This window comes from Lissotriton vulgaris, chromosome 1_1, assembly GCF_964263255.1.
Source record: "Lissotriton vulgaris chromosome 1_1, aLisVul1.2, whole genome shotgun sequence".
Lineage (NCBI taxonomy): Eukaryota > Metazoa > Chordata > Amphibia > Caudata > Salamandridae > Lissotriton > Lissotriton vulgaris.
In genome coordinates, this window is record NC_141685.1 from 1,868,225,403 (window position 1) to 1,868,247,091 (window position 21,689).

Genomic DNA, 21,689 nt, shown 5'->3' on the forward strand with positions numbered 1-21,689 from the left:
CTTTTGTTCAGTCACTTAGTCATTGTTGGATGGCTTTGGTGTCTGACTCCCTTCCCTGCTCCTGATGTGATGAATATTTTAGTTTTTGTCCACTCAGGAGCATTTATTACTCACAGTGCTCTGATTGGATGGGATATCCTTCGGCTGCTTAAGTCTAAACTTTACTTGTAGTGCGTTTGAGAGACTTTTCTGTCCCTCTGTTTCCCTGCTCCCTGTAGTGTCTTGCAAATTAACAATGACTGAAACTCTTTGGCGCCTGATGAACTCTGTTGCGCTATGACGTAATGGATAGATTTTATTGCATTAAAGGTTGCTTTAGATTGTTGAGTTCGCAGTTGCACGTAGACTAATAAAGATGTGTGATATCAAACTTCGTATGTAGTGTAGTCTTTTAAGGGTGCCCCAGCTGGGAAGATAATACAAATGGTGTCGAGATAAGCGATAAGTAACCCAAAGATTGACAGTGCTCTCTCAGAGAGTTTCCTGTGGTCCAGGTAAACTGCTTGTGCTGGTCACTATTGCTTGGATATGAATTTAACTTGGAAAAAATTAAAAGACAGGAAGCATTTAGCAAAACAAGAACAATTTGGTTTAATTCAATGCTGCTTCTGGGAGAGCAGCAACAGAGTTGTGTCTGAAGATTGTCTCGATGTACAGAGGTTTTGTCTGGCATTGTATACAGTTCAATAAGTACAATAAACCAATTACACTTTCTTGTAGAGCATGTAAATCCGGACCTAATCATGTACCATAAATTCAACCATCTGATAAGGGGCACCGGTGGCTCTCGACTTTGTGAAGACTCGATGAGGGCCAGTGTGTATGTGTCCAGATGTCTGGCATGGGGAGCGTGTGATCACTGCATGTAGTGTACATGCTGTGTTCTGATAGGTAGAGTGTTTCTAACTACATGTGGCATCTGACTTTGTGGTATTTTGGGAACGCGTGCCCCTTTGGCCAAACGTGATTTATTGAGGGCAATCTCCTTAGACCTTTTGTGATGGAGAGGCCAATCTGTGGGATTGATCTGTTTTTTCCCTTTTTTTGCGCTTGTCTGTGGGCTAAGTGTAACCCCACCTGAAACCTATCAATTGGTAGGCTTGGGTTTGGGTCGCATTGCCAGTCAGACCACTTATCTCTGACTCTGGGTTGATTGGCAGGTCATCTTGGGTGGATTTAACAGCAATGTTACGAGTTCGTTATTACGTTTGCATATAATATGGTGGTCATTGATATTGCATTTACTGACATTCTCATTATTATGTGTACATTTGTGATGGTGTACATCAACATCGTGTTTACCTCTATTGACATTCTGTATACGTATATTGTGGCGTATGTTGACATCGTATTCAACTAGATTAACATCCCATGTACCGTCGTCGAAATACAGAATGGATGCTGAATGCATGTGAAGTCAAAATGTAGTACCAGCTGCTGTGAAGCAGTTGATAATAAAACATTTACAGAGAGTCTACACATCGTTGGTCGAGAAACTGTTGGTCAAGCCATACATAAAGGTACCATGCTACTATGCAATATAGAGCCATACCTAGGACAGAGTCATAACGCTGCAAATGTAAGTGCTGTTAGGCAGAGATCAACCAGGTGTAGGCTAGATGCCAGAAGAAAAGTGACTTTGACTCAAGAAATGGTTGTCTGCTTACCATAAGTAAATAAAGAGTCTTTGTATCGTAGCTCTGGGCAAAGAAGCCCTAGGAGAAGTGCCGGGGGTTGTGCTTGTGGAGCAGTTCATACCCGAAGAGGCGAGCCACTAAGCGGGGCTCAGAACAACTCCACAGTACTTTGAAACGTGAAAGTCAGTGAGGGGTTCGGAATAGTGGCAGGTTGTTGTTCCGATGGAGTCCAAAATGAAAATCACCTTTCCAGTTATCATCAAGGATGTTCCAGAGGCCAGTACATCACAAGATCTCAGAGAGAATGAGCTAGAAACCATGGCCGAAAGACCACCACGTCCACATAATTTAGTTCCACACTGGTCTACAACACTGCTGCTTTCTTGAAACCACCGGTTCTTTTTTTTTTCTCTTTTGTCCTCATAACCACCATATAGACAAAGTACCAGAAGGAATTTACAAAAACAGCTGTCTCAGTTTAGCTTGTAAACTGGAAGGGACACGAGTCTTCTAGGAGCCATTTTTCCCTCAGCTCTCATCCGTAATCCCATTAGGCACGAGGTCTGTGATTTACCAGTTTGCGGCAAACCTTGGGGTAATTTAGCAGCCAAGTGGGGCCGGGCATGAACCGGTTAGCGGCTCTTCCATAGGCACAAAATATTTAAGTACCATAGGAGATCAATCATTGGACCCGGGGAAAAAAAAAAAAAAACCCCGATGAATCAATGAAGCCAGGAAAGTAGAGACCAAAACGCCCTTTTGCTATGATTGCCGGATCTAGCCAAATCTATACGGGAGGTCTGCAAGACTGAGGATTGCCAATCTCTAAATGTAGGGGGTGAAGAGTCCTTCCATTTTCTGCATATCTCCCTTCTTGCGAGCAGCATAGCATAGAATACTAGAAACTTAGCTGGGTTTTGTAGACCTTCAGATACCCCGAATATCACTAAAGGCAGATCTATGGTCACAGGGCTACCCAGTGATTCTGTAAGATAGTTTCTGATGTCCTCCCAGTATGTAGTTAATAGTAGGCATTCAAAAAACATGTGTGTCTGATGCAGCAGTCAATCCACATCTAGCACAAGACACTAGCTCTCCTCCTACAAACTTAGATAACCTAAGAGGGGAGTAATATGCCCTATGGAGGGTAAAGATGTGGTTTCTGCGAAGCCAAGATGGTTTAACAATCTTCCACAAGAGTTCAAAAGAAGTTATCCAAAGATTTTGTAAGTTATGATCCATCAGAACTGAGCCCCAAGTTGACTCCGGTAGAATAAAGTCTCCATCCGATTCCAACAAAATAAGGTTATACCATTTAGATACTTCTTTTTTTGCTGGCTCGCAGACTACTAGATCAGAAACAAATTGACTGTGCCCTCCAAGTTTGGGTTTGTTCCTATTAGCAGTAGAGGTTTTATAGGCCACAGTCCAACTATGAATCTGTAGGTATTCAAATCTTGAGAGATTGGGGCCGACCTTAGCTTGCAAATGTTCCCATGAAAATTAATCCCCTTCGAAGAAGAGGTCTCCCCACCGGTTCTTGTGGAGACAGTAGTGTGTAATACAGATAATAAGAATGCACAATGGCACTGTGCAAGGGTCAAGTGGATATCTGACAAAAAGTAGCCGAGTACACTGTAATTGCGTATTTGTAGTTTATAATAAATATTCATTTCCATTACTTTAAACAAACAACCATTTTAAGCTTTCAACAATTTTCTACAAACTGTAAACAATAGTCAATGTTGGGATAATGATTTCTTTCTTTTACTGTCAACGGCGTTTCGATCTTTCCATAAATACAGGGTCTCTTCAGGACCTAATGATATAGGGACATCTGTAAATTAAAAAGAAGAGTGGTGTAAACTATAGTCCACTGAGATCGATATTTGTAAATAAACGCTTGGATGGCCCAAAAAGAAGGAGATGTACCTGGAACAAAAGATAAATTGTAGGCGCAGCCACGTGAATGGAGTGAAAACACCGGTCAAGTACAAAAGAATAAAGGTAAGGATCCTCACACTGGACCCAGCCGGGTACTAGAGGAGTGAGCAAAGAAAGGGAGGGGTAAGAACTCCGCAAGAAAGCAATGTTGCTGGTAATCGTAATACCTAGAAGTATGGAAGCCTACCTCTTGCTGGTGATGGCGTAAAGGAAATAATAAAGAAAATGCCCCCAATTGATGAAGAAATCACATACTGTCAGATTCAAAAAACCTTGAATCTTAAGTTTAATCCAATGCTCAATGTTGATTTCAAATGCTATATTTTCAGTCAAGAACGACAGAAAGTTGGTGAAACCATCAATGAATTTGTAGAAAGACTTTACACACCTATCAAACACTGTAAGCTCAATGAATTTAATGATGAAGAAGCCACGCATCTCTGGGTCACTGATGGATGATTCATTCAGATGGAGAATGCTGAGAGAAACTGAGTCTGGAATGAGTGTTAACGGCTTCTAGAGCTGAAGAGCGCATTGATAGGCAAGCTGCTGGCATGAGTGTAATAAGTACCTCCAGGCAAAAGACTGAAGGGTGTTGTCAACAGGTAAAAGCAAGTTATGTTTTAGATGTGGATTTTCATTTCCACACGAAGACAAATGTCCTGTCATTGGGCAGATATGTAAGGGCTGTGGGAAGGACAACCATTTTGTGACGGTGTGCAAAGCAAAGGAAAAAACAAGTATACATTGGCACAAAGACAAATGGCTGGCGGAACGTTCTAGAGGCAATGTTCGATGCACACCCACAAGGCCCTGTGGAGGCATCGGGTATGACAAATCGACACTGAATGAAGTTGGTTGTCATCTAAATCATCGTCACACTGTTCCTTCAGTGCTGGCCCTGATTGCCACATTTCGGCATTTGATCGGGTAATGTGGAAAAACTCCAAGGTTGGGGAGGCCACAAAGGCATTTGGGAGGGTGGGCCAGAAAAGAGGCCTTGTCCTCTTGATTGTCTCATCGTGTTTATGCCAAGACTGTTTGAACTGCTTCAGGCTGAGTCTTCCCTGTTGCTCCAGGCATCAAAATTAGAATTCCACTCGTCAGTCCCTTGACGCCAGTCTTTCTCTTCCCTTTTACTCTTTTTCTGCGGTTGAGTCAGATAGTCATTTGCTGTATAAGGGTATACTTTTTCATGTGAAAAATTGGTAATTTCTTCTTCGATTTGTTGATCCAGTATTGTAAGAGATTCTCTCCTGTCTCCCTTGTGGTTCTATTTGACTCCTCTAGTTTATTTTTTGAACAGGGTAATATGTACAGTGCACTTGATCTGATTTTCTAAAAGTTGAATTTCCACCATAAGTAAGTCTGCGGTCTCTTAATTAGTTGGATCAACCAATCCCTGTTGCACCACCAGGAGATAAGTAAACAATCTTTTTTTAAAGTTGTGTTGTTTTGAAAGAGTCTGGGAATATTTATATATATATATATATATATATATATATATATATATATATATATATATATATATATATATATATATATATAGTGTGTATATATATATATATATATATACACACACAATTGTGAAACATGCTAAAGAATCTAAAGAAAGCCTTTTTCCATACACAACAATGATAAACATTCCTCCCCCTTTGTTTCACTAGATGCATCTTTTGTGTGTGCTTACTTCTTTAGGGTGTGGTACACACTGGTTGGGTTTCTTTGCTCCCAAAAGACACCCCGTGTGAATTTGGTATTGATAATATCACTGCAACATTTGTAATCAAGTTATTGCTGAGAACTGAGCACGGCAGGGCGCAGGTTATAGTTACCTTTGGACACTAGTTAACTCTAGCTGGTGAATTTCTGTCGTTTTTAGAGTTTAAAGGGTTACATTGTTACTGAACATTTCACCTAACAATAAAGAAACTTTAGCCTTTGTTTTTTGGTGAAAATATCATGTTTAACGTGTATATTTATTTATTTATTATTTATTTATTTATTAAAAGCATTTATAGAGCGCGAACGACGGCCCGTGGGCATCTCGGCGCTAAAAGAATCTCTGCAGTGTTTAACCATCAAAGGGGAGCTAGAGTTTACAGATTAAAAAGCCAGGTCTTGAGTTGCTTACGAAAAGACAAAAGTGAGGGGCTTGCTTTAATCGAGTGCGGCAAGGTGTTCCATAGTTTAGGTGCGGCTACAAGGAATCTTCTGTCTCCCCATGAGACAGATTTGGTACGGGGTACCACCAATTCGTGTGAGCGTAGTGTTCTAGAGGGACTGTAGGGAATGAGATTTTGAGTAAAAAAGGCTAGTCCGACGCTGTGTAGAGCCTTATACACTATGCAGAGGGCCTTAAATTTGATTCTATTTCTCACAGGAAGCTAATGTAACTTTCTAATAGTTTCTGACGCAGATGGATGTTTAGGGATTCTTCCAAGGAGCCTGGCGGCTGCGTTTTGAATAATTTGCATTTTGTATAGCACTCGTTCTTGGGCACTTAGAAACAGTGCATTACAGTAATCTAATGTAGACAATACCAAGGAGCTCACCAGGGTTTTTCCAGCTGTCTCAGGAAGAAATGGCAAGATTTTTTTGATCAGCCGTAGTTTGTGGAAGGCCGAAGAGGAGATCTGGTTTGTGTGAGGAAGGAAAGTGAGACGATTGTCGAACATGACTCCCAGATTCCTCACCTTGCTGACCGGAGCCGGAGGATGGCCCAATGATAGCGGCCACCAAAGGGAGGACCATTCCGGGGTCAAATTTCCGAAAATGACCACTTCCGACTTGTCGGAATTTAGTTTCAGACAATTGGAGGCCATCCAATTCCCTATTGCCAGCATGCCCTGATTAAAATTATTGGCTATTTTATGCCCATCATTCCTGACGGCGAGGACCAGCTGGGTGTCATCTGCGTAGGATGTAAGGCTCATCCCATGTGCACGAATGACATTGGCAAGGTCCGACACATAAATGTTAAATAGTGTCGGACTAAGGGATGAGCCTTGAGGGACTCCACATGGCAGTGACAAGGAGGGTGAGTGAAAGGATCCAATAGTGACCACCTGGGACCTATCCGCCAGAAAGGATGTAAGAAGTTTCTTGGCATTATGTTGGATACCCATGCTTTCGACACGGTCGACCAAGGTAGCATGGTCGACCGTGTCGAAGGCCGCCGATAGGTCAAGCAGTATCAGGACTACTGTTCCTCCAACATCACGGATAGATCTTATGTCGTCCGCCACTTTAACCAAGGCCGTCTCCGTTCCGTGGTATTGGCGAAAGCCGAACTGAGATTCATCCAGTAGATTATGTTCCTCGATGAAGGTAGATAGTTGAAGATTCATAGCTTTTTCAACTATTTTCGCCAAGACTGGGAGACTAGCGATTGGACGATAACTTTTTAGTTCTTCCTTGTCGAGGTTTGGTTTTTTGAGCAGTGGTTTTATAAGGGTCTTTTTTAGGACATCTGGATATACACCTGTACTAAACATAGAATTACAGATTGCAGTCATGGCCGGGAGAACCACTTCAATGATCGGAAGCAAGACTTTCAGGAGACATCGGTCTAAAGCAGAGCCCGATTTGATAGATGATATGGTGTTCCGAATCTGGGAGCTAGAGACATCTGCGAACTGCGAGAAAGTGGGACCAGTGTAGGAGGCGGGTGGTTTAATGGAGGTATTGGTGTTGTTTGCGAAGACCCGGTAAATGTCTTCAACTTTACTAAAGAAGAAATTGGACAGATCGTTGCAGAGTGATTGGGAGGGGGGAGGTGTCAGGTTGGGGGAATATCCAGCTAACTGCTTGGTGGTTTCATATAATACTTTATTAGAGTTTTTTGCTGATTCAATTCTCTCACAGTAGTACTTTTTCTTCGCCTCACTAATTAAGATTTTATATTTAGCCACCGATTCTTTGTACTTGGTTTTAGCTTCTTCTGCATAATCTTTCCGCCAATGCCTCTCTTTGTTCCTACACTGTTGTTTGTGGGTACGTAACACCTCTGAGTACCAAGGGGCCGACGGGACAGATCTGTTACGAGATCGTTGCTTGACCTGGACCAATTCGGTGGTCGCAGAGCCCACCCACTCATAGAATTGTGTAGTAGCGGTATTAGGATCAGTTGATAGAAGGGGGGTGGAATCTGTTAGAAGAGTTTCCAAACTGGAGCTATCGATATCACCCCACGCCAAATACGGTTGGCGAGGATTGGGGCGTGACTTAGCGGCGGCAGAGTCATGAAAGGACAATGATGCCAGGATGAAATGATGATCTGACCAGATAAGGGGAAGGATTTGGGTGACTTGCAAGCCCACCAAATTAGTAAAAATGCCATCCAATATATGGCCCCCTTCATGTGTAGGTGACTTCACCAGAAGTTGGAGACCGAAGGCCACTGCATAGATTATATGTAAGTTATTTGATTATATGCTTATGGGGCTCTGTTTTATTTTATCTATCACAATGTGTACATTTGATCACAACAATTGTATCTATAAGTGCTTCACTTTTGAGATAGTGGAGAAAAATATAAATTAAAAGTACATTTGAATGAATAAACAAATCAGTCCAATTAAAATATAAAATTGCCCAACAAATTCATAAAAATAAACAAATTGGCTTCATGTACATCAACACTTAAAAGTCTGTGTTTCTAAATATTTATCCATGCATATGGAACTTTATATAATACTATTTTTTATCTTTCTTTATTATTTTCTATTAACATGTTTGCATTTTTATGTATATATTTATTTCTTAACTCCCATTGTAAAAAAAAGAATTGGCAACTTTCTCCAATTCACTACTCTCTCATTCTATACCTCTTTTAATATATCCTTTACCGCCACTCTGACTGATCCCAAAATTCATTTTACCACTATGCTCTCCCATAAAACACTTTCATCCCAAATGCAAAAATCGCAAATTGCGAAATCGCTAAATTGCGAGGAATTGCATTTAAGGAATCTCTATTTGAGATTCCTTAAATGCAATTCATGAACCTTTTTTGAATTGCGAAATCGCTATTTTTGGCCGCTATTTACCGCGAAGTCTAACTTTGTGGTAAATAGCGAAAACTTTGGAATGTACTTTAGTGCATTTTTCAAAGTTGTATGTTACACACACAGATGTCCTTTGGACATGTGTGTGCGCAACATCAGTCCACATTTACATTTCAGGGGTGCTACAGGTTGTCCTTTGGACAACCCTGGCACCCTTGAAATCGCATCCTTATTTGCGATTAGCAAATTGCTAATCGCAAATAAGGAAGCTGTAGAAATCGCAAATAATATTGCGATTTCTACATGAATCCCGTTTTGCGAGTCATTAATAGTGATTCCTTAATAATCGCTATTAAGGACTCGCAAATCGGGACATTGAATCTGGCTGTAAGTTATTTAAACAGCCAAAGAGGGTGAAACGAGTGGTTACGTATTTAACCCAGAAGGGATGATGAGGAGCATATTCACTGAGGAGCCACCTATGTTATGAACATTGTACAACTAGCCATGTAGGGGCCAGATGTACAAAGCATTTTTGGCCTAAAATAGTCTGATTCAGAGTTTTCGACTGCAAAAATGTTTACTATGCCGTTAGGATCTTGTAGCTTTTTTATAAATGGGCTTAGAAACAGATAAGGAATCCCTTTTTAAAAGCATTGTGTTGGAGGTATTCCATCCAAATACCGATTCCTATCCTTCTGTAAATAGTTTACTGGTCGTGTTCCATTGAAATTTTGCAGAAATTAGGGTGTTGACCCATTCTCAAAAGAGAAGGATTCCCCTTGAGACCCTTTCCCCTTTGTGAATACAAAAAAGGTGAAAGTTGTCATTGGGCCTCAGGAATACTGCCAACTCTCAAGCAAACAAAAAAGTAAACCTTTTGTTGTGTTGTGTTGCACGAGTCAGCGCGAGTACATGCTTGGTGCGAGGCTTCCCTCGTGTATTCTCCACATGGACTCGCGCCGACTCGTGCTATTGTTTTCATTCAACTTTGTCTCGAGTGTTATTATTGTTCAATTGTGCATCACTCGAGACCATCCTCAGTTGGTTGTACATGTACTGTTTGCTCTAACTGTAATAAGGGTGAGTTACCCGCTATCTTCTTAGAGATTGGAGCTGTATGCAGGGAGTGCTTCATTTGTACGAATAAACTTGTTCCAACAACATTTACTTGTTGATATTTACTCAACAATTTGGCGACGAGGGACGGAGCATTGAACCTTTCCAGAAGGAAGCACTTCCTGTCCGATTTTATACCAATTTACGTATTTTTTCGGAACTTTAAAAAACGTTTAAAACGTCTTCACTGATGCTTGTACCTACATAGAAAGCGATGAACAGTCTCCCCCTGAAGAGTTGAATTTTCATCCGAAGAGCTGATCTCATTTCATCTGCGTGTGGATATGCGCGTCTTCATTTCTTGATCGCGCTAGTGAATCCTTTCTCTACACGCATTGGCTGATGATAAAGCGGAAACAATTGCTGCATTTCGCATGAAAGTTTGAGACGCCGCTTTTCATTGGATTCCTAGTTTTGGGTGAAACTAACAAGGTGACTTCGTTTCTTTTCTTCGACCGAAAAAACGGGGAGATTTATTCAAATAACGTAGTGAAAACTTGAAAGGCAGAGAAACGGATGGTGATTACCAGAGAAACGGAAGGTGATTAATGAACACAGGGAAATGTTCTAATTTTCCAGGATTCGTTTGACTATTTTTTTTTCTTCTGCAACACTCAAGTTTTTTTTTTTACCCTCTTTACTAAGACTAATTTTTTTTGTGTGTGTTTATTCTACTTGCTAATGATATTCAGTGTAAAGTAACCTATCTATTTGCTTATTTCTATTACTATGTGTGCTCAAGGCTATACCCTTTCGCCTCCACAAAGTTATTGGTCAGCTGGTAGTTCTCCTTGTATGCCTTGGATTGAATGGAAAGCTTACTTCTTAAATTATATTGAGACTTTAGATGCAAATGGCAAAATGAAAGCCCCAGAAAAAAAAGGTATTTTCTTACACTGTTTGGGACCTGAAGGATTAAAAGCCTTCAATCAACTTCCTACTTCACAAGCAAGTGGTGACATGAATGTATTTGATAAGGCTGTATATGATTTTGATAAGTACTGTTCTCCCAAAGTATGCATAGGAATTTCTAGGTTTAAGTTTTTTCAAAGAAAACAATTAAGTGAGGAGACTGTAGATAACTTTGTCTCATCCCTGAAAACATTAGCCCTAGATTGTAAATTTGGAAATCTACAAGAAGATCTTATAAGAGATCAAGTAGTCATGCACTCTAAAAATGAGACCATACAGGAAAGACTTTGGATTAATGGTGATGAGAACTTAGATTTTGTATTGTCCATTGTTAGAAAAGCCGAACTTTCCTGTAGAAGTGCATTACAAGTTAAAGGGAAGGATGCTTCCGTCAGTAAAAATGTTGTTGCCAAAATTAATCAAAAATATGATAGTAAAAATAGGGATGCCCTCAAAAAGAAACAAATATTTTCTTCCAAAGCTAATTCTGAAGTTTCAAAGGGTAATCTTAAATGTTTTCGATGCAACAGCAAATCACATTTAGCAAATGATAAAACTTGCCCTGGCTTGAAGCAGAAATGTTCCAATTGTGGGTTAAAAGGACATTTCACTTCTGCTTGCAGAAGGGGTAATGTCAACCAAAAGGTCAAGTGCATTGAATTAAATGAGAATAGTGATGAGGATGATTTCACAGATGACTCCAATGACTGTTCATTTGTTTTGAACATAAAAGATTCTGCAGTTTTAAATGTAAATGACCATTCCATTAAGAAGAAGCCATTGTGTGACATGGTATTGGAGGGGTAAAGATCAACATGTATGCAGATTCTGGATCACCCTATTCTATAGTGTGTGAATCTGTCTGGAAGAAATTATTTGTACCTAGACTAGGCAGTCATTTGGAAGAAAGTGATATTAATCCTGAAGGATATTCTGGTGGAAGGATAGATATTTTAGGATTCAGAACTTTAGTTTTCAGATTTAAAAACAGAAAGTGTATTGCGAAATTGTATGTCTCAAAGAAGGGTCCTTCAGTCCTTAGTTGGTTTGACTTTGGTAAGCTTGACATTGTACTGGATCCTAATAGTCCTAATCCAGTGATGTTGATTGATGAGCAAAATGGCATTTCTTCATTGATGCTAAGTAAATTTCCAAATGTTTTTTCTAAAGGCATTGGAAGGTTAACCAACTTTAAACATGAAATTCGTTTAAAGGATAATGCTTGTCCCAAAATACATAAAGCTCGAAATATTCCCTTTGCTGTCAGAGAGGAGGTTAAGAATGAATTAAATGCTTTGGTAGAAGGAGGTATAATAGATAGAATAGAGTCCTCTGAATGGGTTTCGCCCATAGTGGTTGCTAGACGAGCTAATGGCAAGGTGAGATTATGCATTGACCTTCGTCATCTTAACAATAATATTGTTGTAGATCACTTTCCTCTTCCTCGCATCTCCGAAATGTTATCTGTGGTTGGGGGGTCAAATATTTTTTCAACAATCGACCTGTCTGCTGCGTATCACCAGATAGAGTTAAATGAGAAGAGTAAGGACTTGACGGCATTTATTACACCATTTGGGTGTTTCAGATTCAACAGGATGCCTTTTGGTCTGGCGTCCGCAGCAGCAATTTTTCAGAGGGTCATGCAAGATATTTTAAAAGATTGTAAAAATGCCATCTGTTTTCAGGATGACATTTTGGTTTTCAATGATGACAAAGACAAGCATATTATTGCTTTAGAAGAAGTCTTGAATGCACTTAACGTACATGGCCTTACCATTAAGCATGAGAAATGCAAATTTGGTGTCCATTCTGTAAATTACCTAGGCCATGAATTATGTGCAGAGGGTGTCAAACCTAAACCTTCACTTTTAGAAGCAATTAAATCGGCTCCTCATCCTTTATCTAAAGACGATGTGAGGTCTTTTTTAGGGTTAGTTGAGTTCTACGCTAGGTATGTACCTGACTTCTCGTGCAGAACATATAATATCAGGCAGTTAATTAAGAATAGAGTTGTTTTTGAATGGACTAGTGAATGAGAGAAAGAGTTCTGTGATGTGAAGAATGCTATCTGCTCAGCAAGTGCACTATCTTGCTTTGATCCTTCTCTGGAAAACATTATTACTACCGATGCTAGCGCAAAAGGACTGGGTGCTGTGTTTTCCCAAAAGAATAAGGAGGGAAAAGAAGTTATTATTGCGCATGCTTCAAGGGCCCTTACTCCTGCTGAGGAAAAGTATTCCACAATAGAAAGGGAGACTTTAGCGTGCATTTGGGCTTTGGAACATTTCAGAGTGTTTGTCTGGGGTAAATAATGTACTCTTAGGAGTGATCATAAACCGTTGGTACGGCTGCTCACTACAGAAGGCATGTTAAGAGCTTCAGCCCGAATTGCACGCATGTCCATGCGTTTGCAGGATTTTATTTATAATATACAATATTTACCGGGGAGAGAAAACGTTTCTGCTGATTTTTTATCTAGGATGCCTTTACCTATTCAGGAGGATTTACATAATGAATGGGACAATTTCCAGATTGCCATGATTCATGATGAGGGTCCCATTTCCATTGATCAAACCTTGTGGAAAGAGAAATTTGAGGATGATGAAATTTTAAAGAATGTTGCCAGTTATATAATTGGTACTTGGCCTGAAAAGAAGTGTTTGAGTTCAGAATTGAAAAGCTTCTGGGAAGTAAGGTCAGAACTTTCATGTTGCGAGAACATCATTAAAAGAGGTGAACGCATTGTGCCACCAGTGGGTGTAAGGAAAATCATAGTTCTGCAGGGTCATGAAGGTCATAGTGGCATGGTTAGAACCAAGCAACAAGTTAAACATTTATTTTGGTGGCCAGGGATGGACATGTTTATTGAACGATTGGTCAGAAATTGTGTGGTATGTGCCAACTCTGATAAGTCTTTAGTTACTTTGAAACCCAATATGGGTGCACATACTATTCCAAACAATCCTTGCGAAACCATTGCCATAGACATCATGGGCCCTATTGGCTGCGAATCCAAGTATGTTATAGCAGCCATTGATATTTTCTCCAAATGGCCAATTATCAAAATTGTCCAAAAGATAGATACCGATTCGGTTCTGTGTTTCCTAGATAAAGTTTTTATTGAAGAAGGTTTACCAGTAAGGATTATATCTGACAATGGTGTACAATTTATCTCCAAGAAAGCTAATGACTATTTTTCAAGGCTTGGGATTGCCCACTCCACTACTTCCTTATATAATCCTAGTGGAAATGGGGTAATAGAGAGATTCAATAGGGTTCTGAAAGGAGCCATACAGATTACTAGTAATGATGACAAAAATGGGAAGTAGAGATTTTTAAGAAGGTGTGGATGTACAGGACAATCACGAATTCAATGACTGGGTATTCCCCTTTTGAGATCATGAGAGGGAGAATTCCTAGGACTAAGGTGAATCCCTCTTGGTTGGTGAAATCCACTCCTTCTGATGTGGATCTGAGTATAGTCAAGGAAAACCTTATTCGCACTCATTGCTCAAACAAAAAATACTTTGATGAGAAATGTGGTTCGAAAAAGGATCCCAACGTAGAAGTTGGCATGATGGTAAAGGTCAAGAAACCATGGAAGGTCAAGAAAGGTGAGAGTTCATTTATGGGTCCTTTTGAAGTTTTAGAGGTCTTGAAAAACTCTGTGAGATTATCCAACAATAAGGTTTGGAATCTGAGTAGAATTGCTATCCTCAAGGCTGACAAGGATGTTTACTGTAAAGAACCTGTTCCTGAACATCCTGATTTTTCTTTTTTGGATGAGGATTCCTGTGTTACAGATGTTTTACCTTGCTGCTCAAGTAGTTGTTATACCAATCAGGATTCTGCTCCTACTGTAACTCCTTGTTCAGATAACAGTACCACCAATCAAGATGTTACTGTCCAGTATGGTGTTCCCTTACCAAAAAGAGTCACTAAGAAACCAAAGTGGTTGTCTGATTTTGTTGCTTTCATAACCAGAAAAATGTAATTCACAGTGTTTTTTTTGTTTTTTTTTCATAAGGGGGGAAGGTGTGTTGTGTTGTGTTGCACGAGTCAGCGCGAGTACATGCTTGGTGCGAGGCTTCCCTCGTGTATTCTCCACATGGACTCGCGCTGACTCGTGCTATTGTTTTCATTCAACTTTGTCTCGAGTGTTATTATTGTTCAATTGTGCATCACTCGAGACCATCCTCAGTTGGTTGTACATGTACTGTTTGCTCTAACTGTAATAAGGGTGAGTTACCCGCTATCTTCTTAGAGATTGGAGCTGTATGCAGGGAGTGCTTCATTTGTACGAATAAACTTGTTCCAACAACATTTACTTGTTGATATTTACTCAACACCTTTCTACTTTATTTGCAGCCATGCGTCCTTCAAGGAAAATACGTGGTATTTAAAAGGTTTTCTTTGGTGTAAGGCAAACACAGACATGGAGATTTACTGACCCCAGCAGGCCATCATCCCTGTGATGATCTACATCACAGTGGGTCGCAATTTGTGATCGACCACGGGTGTATTATTGAGATAGGACAAATAGCGACCCACTCCGAACTGGAGTTTTCCAAACTGACATATTTGAATATAAGTTAGTTCGAAGCATGATTTAATGATCGTAAAAATACTGGGTGCAAATTGCGACCTGTATTTTGTGAGCAGTAAATAGTACACCTGGCTCCTAGTTACGGGAGTATGCCTCCTTACAGATGGCATCAAATTGTACAAATCGAAAAAAGGCACCACATCATATTTTTAAATGGCGCATATTTAGTCGAGTATTTTTAACCATCTCTCCGCAGATTAAGGAAGGCAATATGTATCTCATCTTAATTCACCTTAATACAATATATAAAAACATGCTTTACAAATTGTCGAGGAGAACTTCACCTGTGTTTACTTTCACGTTAGGAGCATACGCAGTCCTTACTCTCCATGAAGCACTGGAAGTTTGTGGGTAGCTAGTAATGAAGGCAAGTGACTAGAAGAGCTGTGTCTATTGTCTGGCTAACTAATATACCGTTTGGAAACTTAATGAGAAGAAATATGTGCATTGGCTTGTATTCTGCTTGCCCCTGCCAGTGACATGCCCTGACATCTTTGCTAAAACATTCACTGCAATATGTTTGCACAATGTTCTGCAGCAGTGTCCTGATATGCCTGCATCTGTAAGCCAGCAGATCTTGACGGAATTGGCATATTGCACTGAGAATGATTGTATGCGTATTTGACATTGCACTGCCATGTTCTGCTCTCATCATTACATTGCGCCTTCCATGTCTGCACGACTGTTACGTTCTGTTGAATGTATCCTAAACCTCCCGTAGATTGCTACTGTCTGTTTTACCTACGCCCTACATTTAATAGCGTTCTGTCACCCACGAGCTTTCCCAGGTCACCTACATTCTTTTTAATAACTTAAACTCATGCACTTCCGGTTCGATGACACAACTTAAGTAAGCCTTGATCTGTCTATTTCACTGAACAGGCTTTGCTTGACAATAAGCTTCTGCATTTGGAAACAAGCATTGGGAAAGCCAACAGTTCTGATTTGAGGTGCAAAGCACGAAACACAGCCATGCACAAATGGTCACAGACCGTGCCTTGTCTGTTTTCACAACTGTAGATCTTCTGTCACGGGCATTTAAAACTGCACAGTTAACAATTCTATGTAGCAGACGTAATGTCATATTGATGTACTGCAGCATATTATATGGTAAATATGGCTGAATAATGTTTGTACCAAAATGTGTTAGGGTCTTCCTGAAGCCACTAGACTACCCCCCCCCCCCCCTCCCATCCCGTAATTACATTCCAGCGCTCTGCTGAAAAGGTGCGAAGTTGCTTCACGGGAAGAGCAGAGGATCTTTGGAAGCAGATGTCCTGCTGACAAATGTTTGGCAGGAATGCCATGCGGAAGTAATTACAGGGCACCTGTTGATACATAGGAATAAAAGGGGAGGAGGAGGAGGAATTGAACAGCCAAGGACTCCGCTGGTGGCCTGTTAACTCTAGGCAAGGCTCTGGTGCAAGATCACCTTCCATGAATGCCCGTCCCGTAGATAGTCTGGCTTCACAGACTCGCAAAAGTGACCTGGCTATAGATATTGACTGAGTGGGTCTGCTGAGAGGGAAAGAAATGTTCTCATTTCCATAATCTAGCCTCAGTGGGGGGTGGGGAAGCTCCAGGGAGGAGCCCTCCTGTCCTGCAATCTTGGAATCTCCCAAGAGTAAGGTTTTCTGCAATTGCTTGCAGTAAAAAGACTTACAGCCTGATTCATGAAAAACGGGATTTGCGATTCTCAAATAGCGAAAAATTGCGATTCGCTATTGAGAAATCACAAATCCGAATTCATGATGTTTAGCAATAATAAAATGCGATTCGCACGCGGCCGCAAATTCCGTTTGCGATTAACGATAATCGCAGAAAAATCGCTATTTCCGGCTACATCCGTGTCGGGATTGCGATATCGCAAATAGCGATATCGCTAATTGCGAGATCGCAAAATCGGGAAAACGGGAAGACGCATTTCGAGCACAGTGATGACATCACAACCAGGAAGCAGGCAGTTCCCACCCCCATTCACCACAGTGAGGCAGACCTCGAGTCAGCAACAGGGAGAGCTCCTGCAATTCTATTTTTGATTCCTACTCTGCAACAACAGTGCTGCCATGTCTGAGGAAGCTGTTCCTGGCCCCAGCAACACCACAGGGCGGAAGAGGAAGCTGAAATTTTCAGAACAGGAGCTGGAGCATTTGATAGAAGTAAGCATGGGCGAATTTTGCGAATCTCGCGTTCGCGAATTTTGCGGATTTGCGAACTCGCAATCCGCAAAATCCGCGAATTCTCGCGAATTTGCGGATTTTTTTTTGTGTGTTTGCGCGGGTTTCTGCCAGTTCGCGAGGGTTTTGTACAATGTCGCAAATTGCGAACTTACCTGTCGGGTCGCAAGTTTCGCGAACTTGTTGTTTCTACGTGTCCAGCCTGTTTGGGACACTCTTCTTCATCACTGCCACTCTCTGTCACCACTGCCACTCTCTGACTACTCATGCCACCCTCTGGCCCACCCATGCCACCCTCTGGACAACCAGAGGGTGCTGTGATGAAACAGTCAGTGTACATTATTGTGGCAACGCAAGCACACCTTCCCTGCCTCAAGTGACCTGAATTAATTTGGGGCTGATTAATGTGTCACAGAATATTTTTTTAGCTGGCACCTGCTTCCTTAGTGCTTCCTGATTAGTGATCTTTTGCACTTGCTAAGTGCTTTCATTGTTGCAAAATTAGTTACAACACCTGCCCTGCCCCAACTGACAATAATGAATTAGGGGCTGATTAATGGATTTGAACTGCCAGCCTGGCTCCTGCTTGTCTCCCTTAGCTGTAATTCAGGACCTTTGTGGCATATGTGTAACTATTCTGAGGTTCAGAGCAGGGTCACATAATAGTTGCAACTGGCAACTGAACTCTGGAGGGGCCCCTCAGGAAGCACTACAGGAAATGGCTACTAATGATGAGCCTGAACTTTTGAACCTGGTAAGTAGTTTCAGTTTTGCTAAGATCGTATTTCTGCAATTTTGCACTTATTCGCGGGGCGCGAAGTTGTACTGGCAAGCCGCGAACTCACGCGAACAGTGCGAGCAGTGCGAGCAAAATCCGCTGCTCGCGGATTTGCGGATTTTGCGGGAGATTCGCGAATCTCGCGGATTGCGAATTTACCGAAAATCCGCAAAATCCGCGAGCGAAACGGATTTTCCGCCCATGCTTAGATAGAAGGGGTGGTGGCCAACCACTCCAAACTGTTTGGCAAGGACTCCAGGAGGGTGCCGGAGCAGGAAAAAAGGAGGATCTGGCAGGGAATAGCGTCCGCGGTGAACTCCGTGGGTGTGGCCGATAGGTCACTGGACGAACTTAAAAAAAGATGGTACGACCTCCGAGGTCGTGCCAAAGAGAAGGTGGCTGAGCGCCTTGGAGAGGCATCGGGCACTGGAGGGGGAGGACTTACAGTCCCCCCAAACACAGCCTTGGAGGACCAGGTGGAAGACACGCTTGAGAGGGAGGCGTGCATTGGATTTACGCATCTGGACTCATCCCGCCCCACCCAAGACACCCAAGGTAAGTGGCGTGCAAGTGCGACCCTGTCCCCTATGAATGTCCATGACCATATAGGCTCCCATAATGTTCCATAGTCATGCCATTGTTGCACATCAGGTAATGCCCTGAAGCATTGTGGGACATGTAGTGTGGCCACAATGTAGTAGTACCACAATGCAGCCAGACAGATCCCAAAGTACACAAAGCCATAGCCAGTCAGGGAATGTCACCCAGCATGCATGTAGCAACTGCACGTCTGACAGATACATGCAACTAATGATCGTCCACTTACCCTCACAGGTGGCGCTGACAGCAGCGGCAGCGACAGCGAAAGGCTGCTAATAGATGTGGAGGCCCAGGATGAGGAGGAGGTGCCGCCACAAACACAGGCTCCAGCCCCTGCCGCACCAACTACACCAGCAGCCAGGTCCACCAGAAGTGTGCCTCCTGCGTCTGGCGCACCAACTACAGCCGCAGCCAGGCCCACCACTAGTGTGCCCCCAGCCTCAGCCTCACCAACTACAGCCGCAGCCAGGCCCACAACTAGTGTGCCCCCTGCCTCAGCCGCACCAACTACAGCCGCAGCCAGGCCCACAACTAGTGTGCCCCCAGCCTCAGCCGCACCAACTTCAGCCGCAGCCAGGCCCACAACTAGTGTGCCTCCAGTCCCTGCCGCACCAGCAACGCCTGCTGTGACACCACCAGCAGCTGGTGCTACTACATCAGTGCCCGCGACAGCGGCAACACAGCGGCCAGCCACTGTGTCAGGCCAGCAGAGCAGGCGTGGCAGGTCTCGCCAGCAGACCAATGCAGCAATCAGCAGGAGGGGCAATGGACAGCGGCTGGCGCAAATGAGCGCCGAAAGCCGCATGCTGCGTATTCATCAGCGGCAGGCACGGCAGCAAGGTGCCATACAGCTACAGCTGTACAACATTGGGCGCAATGTGGCCGGAGTGGGGGACTGCATGGACCGCATGACGGCGGCCATGGCAGGTGTGGGGGACCGCATGGACCGCATGACGGCGGCCAGGGCAGGTGTGGGGGAGGGAATGGCCCGCATGACTGCAGCCATGGAGGCCAACACTGCAGCGATGACAACTCAGCGCAACGCAGCACGCCGGCGCCACCGTCGGCTATTGACCCGGCTGGCGGCCTACACCAGGTCCAATTATGTTGTAGGCAATGCAACATCATAGTTGTCGCGGCGGTCCCTTGCACAGCAGCACCAACTCATCCAGTGCTGTGAGGATGTGACCAGGGTCCTGGAGCACCTGACCACGGCGGTGACAGCACTACACCCTCCTGCCCAACCTGCCACTGTTGGGGGTGATGATGTCAGTGAGGGGACATCGAGCATGAACAGCCACTCTGCCTCACAAGTAGGGCCACTCAGGCGCAGAACCAGGCCCACGGCAGGTACACGTGCCCCGGAAGAGGGTGAGCCTCAGAGGCGCTTGGGTGGTACGCGCAGGAGGCGCAATTGACTTGCTGACTATTACAGGCACAGGCTGAGTATAAGCCTGCCCTGTCCTTACACACAGCAGTATGCAGTAATACTGTTAGCAATGAAGAAAGTTAAAGTGGTACCATTATTGTGAATGAAACCATAATATTTAATTTTGCAGCACACATTAGCGTTGTGTCATTACATTTTGCATGCATTTGTGATTTGTGAGGTGAGGGAAGAGGGTGCACTAGAAACTGTTCACTGTAATGTGGTTGCGACGTCTGTGGCCTTCAGCTTGGTTCTCCCAGCGTGCATGTGCAGGTGGCCGGTCGTCCCCTTCAGATTCACTGCCAGAGATGTCAACAGGTATCCGGCGCTTGGTTGCAATGTTATGTAGTATTGCGCAGACAGCCACGATGCGGCAGCACACTGCAGGACTGTAATACATGGCCCCACCTGTCTTGTGCAGTATGCGGAACCTGCTCTTGAGCAGCCCAAATGTCCTTTCTATGCAATTCCTTGTCTGTATGTGTTTAAGATTGTAGCGCCGTTGCTGGGGTGCAGCAGGGTTGAGGTATGGGGTGAGGAGGTATTCACGGAGGGCGTAGCCACTGTCACCTGAATGAGAGGAGCAGAGGGTGATTGCCTGTGCTGCGCTGCTACATAATAGCAATGTGACATTGTCGACAGAGTGTACTTACCAAGTAGGTGTCCTTCCCCAAAGTCTCCCCTGTCCAGTCGTGTGTGGAGGCCGCTGTGCCGGAATATGAAGGAGTCCTGGGTACTCCCTGGGTACTGGGCCACAATGTCAGTGATGTATGTCTTAGCATTGTAGACCATCTGTATATTGAGGGAGTGGTAGCACTTGTGATTGCGGAACATATACTCCGTGGCAGCTGGTGGGCAGATGGCGATGTGGGTACAGTCTGCATCCGAGTACATGTGGAAAATGCTTTGGACTGTCAAGTCCAAATCCTGTTGGCTGGTGGGAAATTTGATGTGACGGTGTAGCTGGGTGAGCATAGCGTCAACAAAAGTCTGGAGGCAGCTTGACATGGTGGGCTGGGATATCCCCCCAGCAGCCGCTACTATCCCCTGGAAGCTCCCGGAGGCCAGGAGGTGCAGGCTACACAATACCTGCACATGTGTAGGCACCACATTGGTACGCCTTGTTGGGTGCTGCATCAGGGGGTCAAGGTCCTGTATTAGCTGCATTATCATTTCCCCATTCAGCCTGTATTTTGCATATATCTGCTCTCTGGTTTGGCCCAGCAAGGTGACCCGCTGGCGGAAAATCCTGTCCTGGATCCTGCGTCTCCGCCGTGCTGCTCGCTGTAGCCTTCGACGCCTGACCACCATGTACGTTCCTGGCATTGTGGAACTCCTAATGCTGCTGCTGATTGTCCTTATGTGTGATTGGTCAGGCCTGAACCTGTTACTGATGGGCACCGGTTTTTTAAAAGAAAATTTTTAAAGGCTTTTATGGTTACCACCTGCTTTGAGTTGTCCTTAATTTGCGCCGCGCA

The 21,689-nt window shown here is 43.3% G+C and overlaps 1 protein-coding gene across 1 annotated transcript in view; it reads left to right on the top strand.

Annotated features, from left to right (window-relative positions):
• Nucleotides 1–21,689, top strand: part of TES (testin LIM domain protein) — a 175,816-nt gene that overhangs the window by 83,439 nt on the left and 70,688 nt on the right. The gene's annotated exons all lie outside the window — the stretch shown is intronic.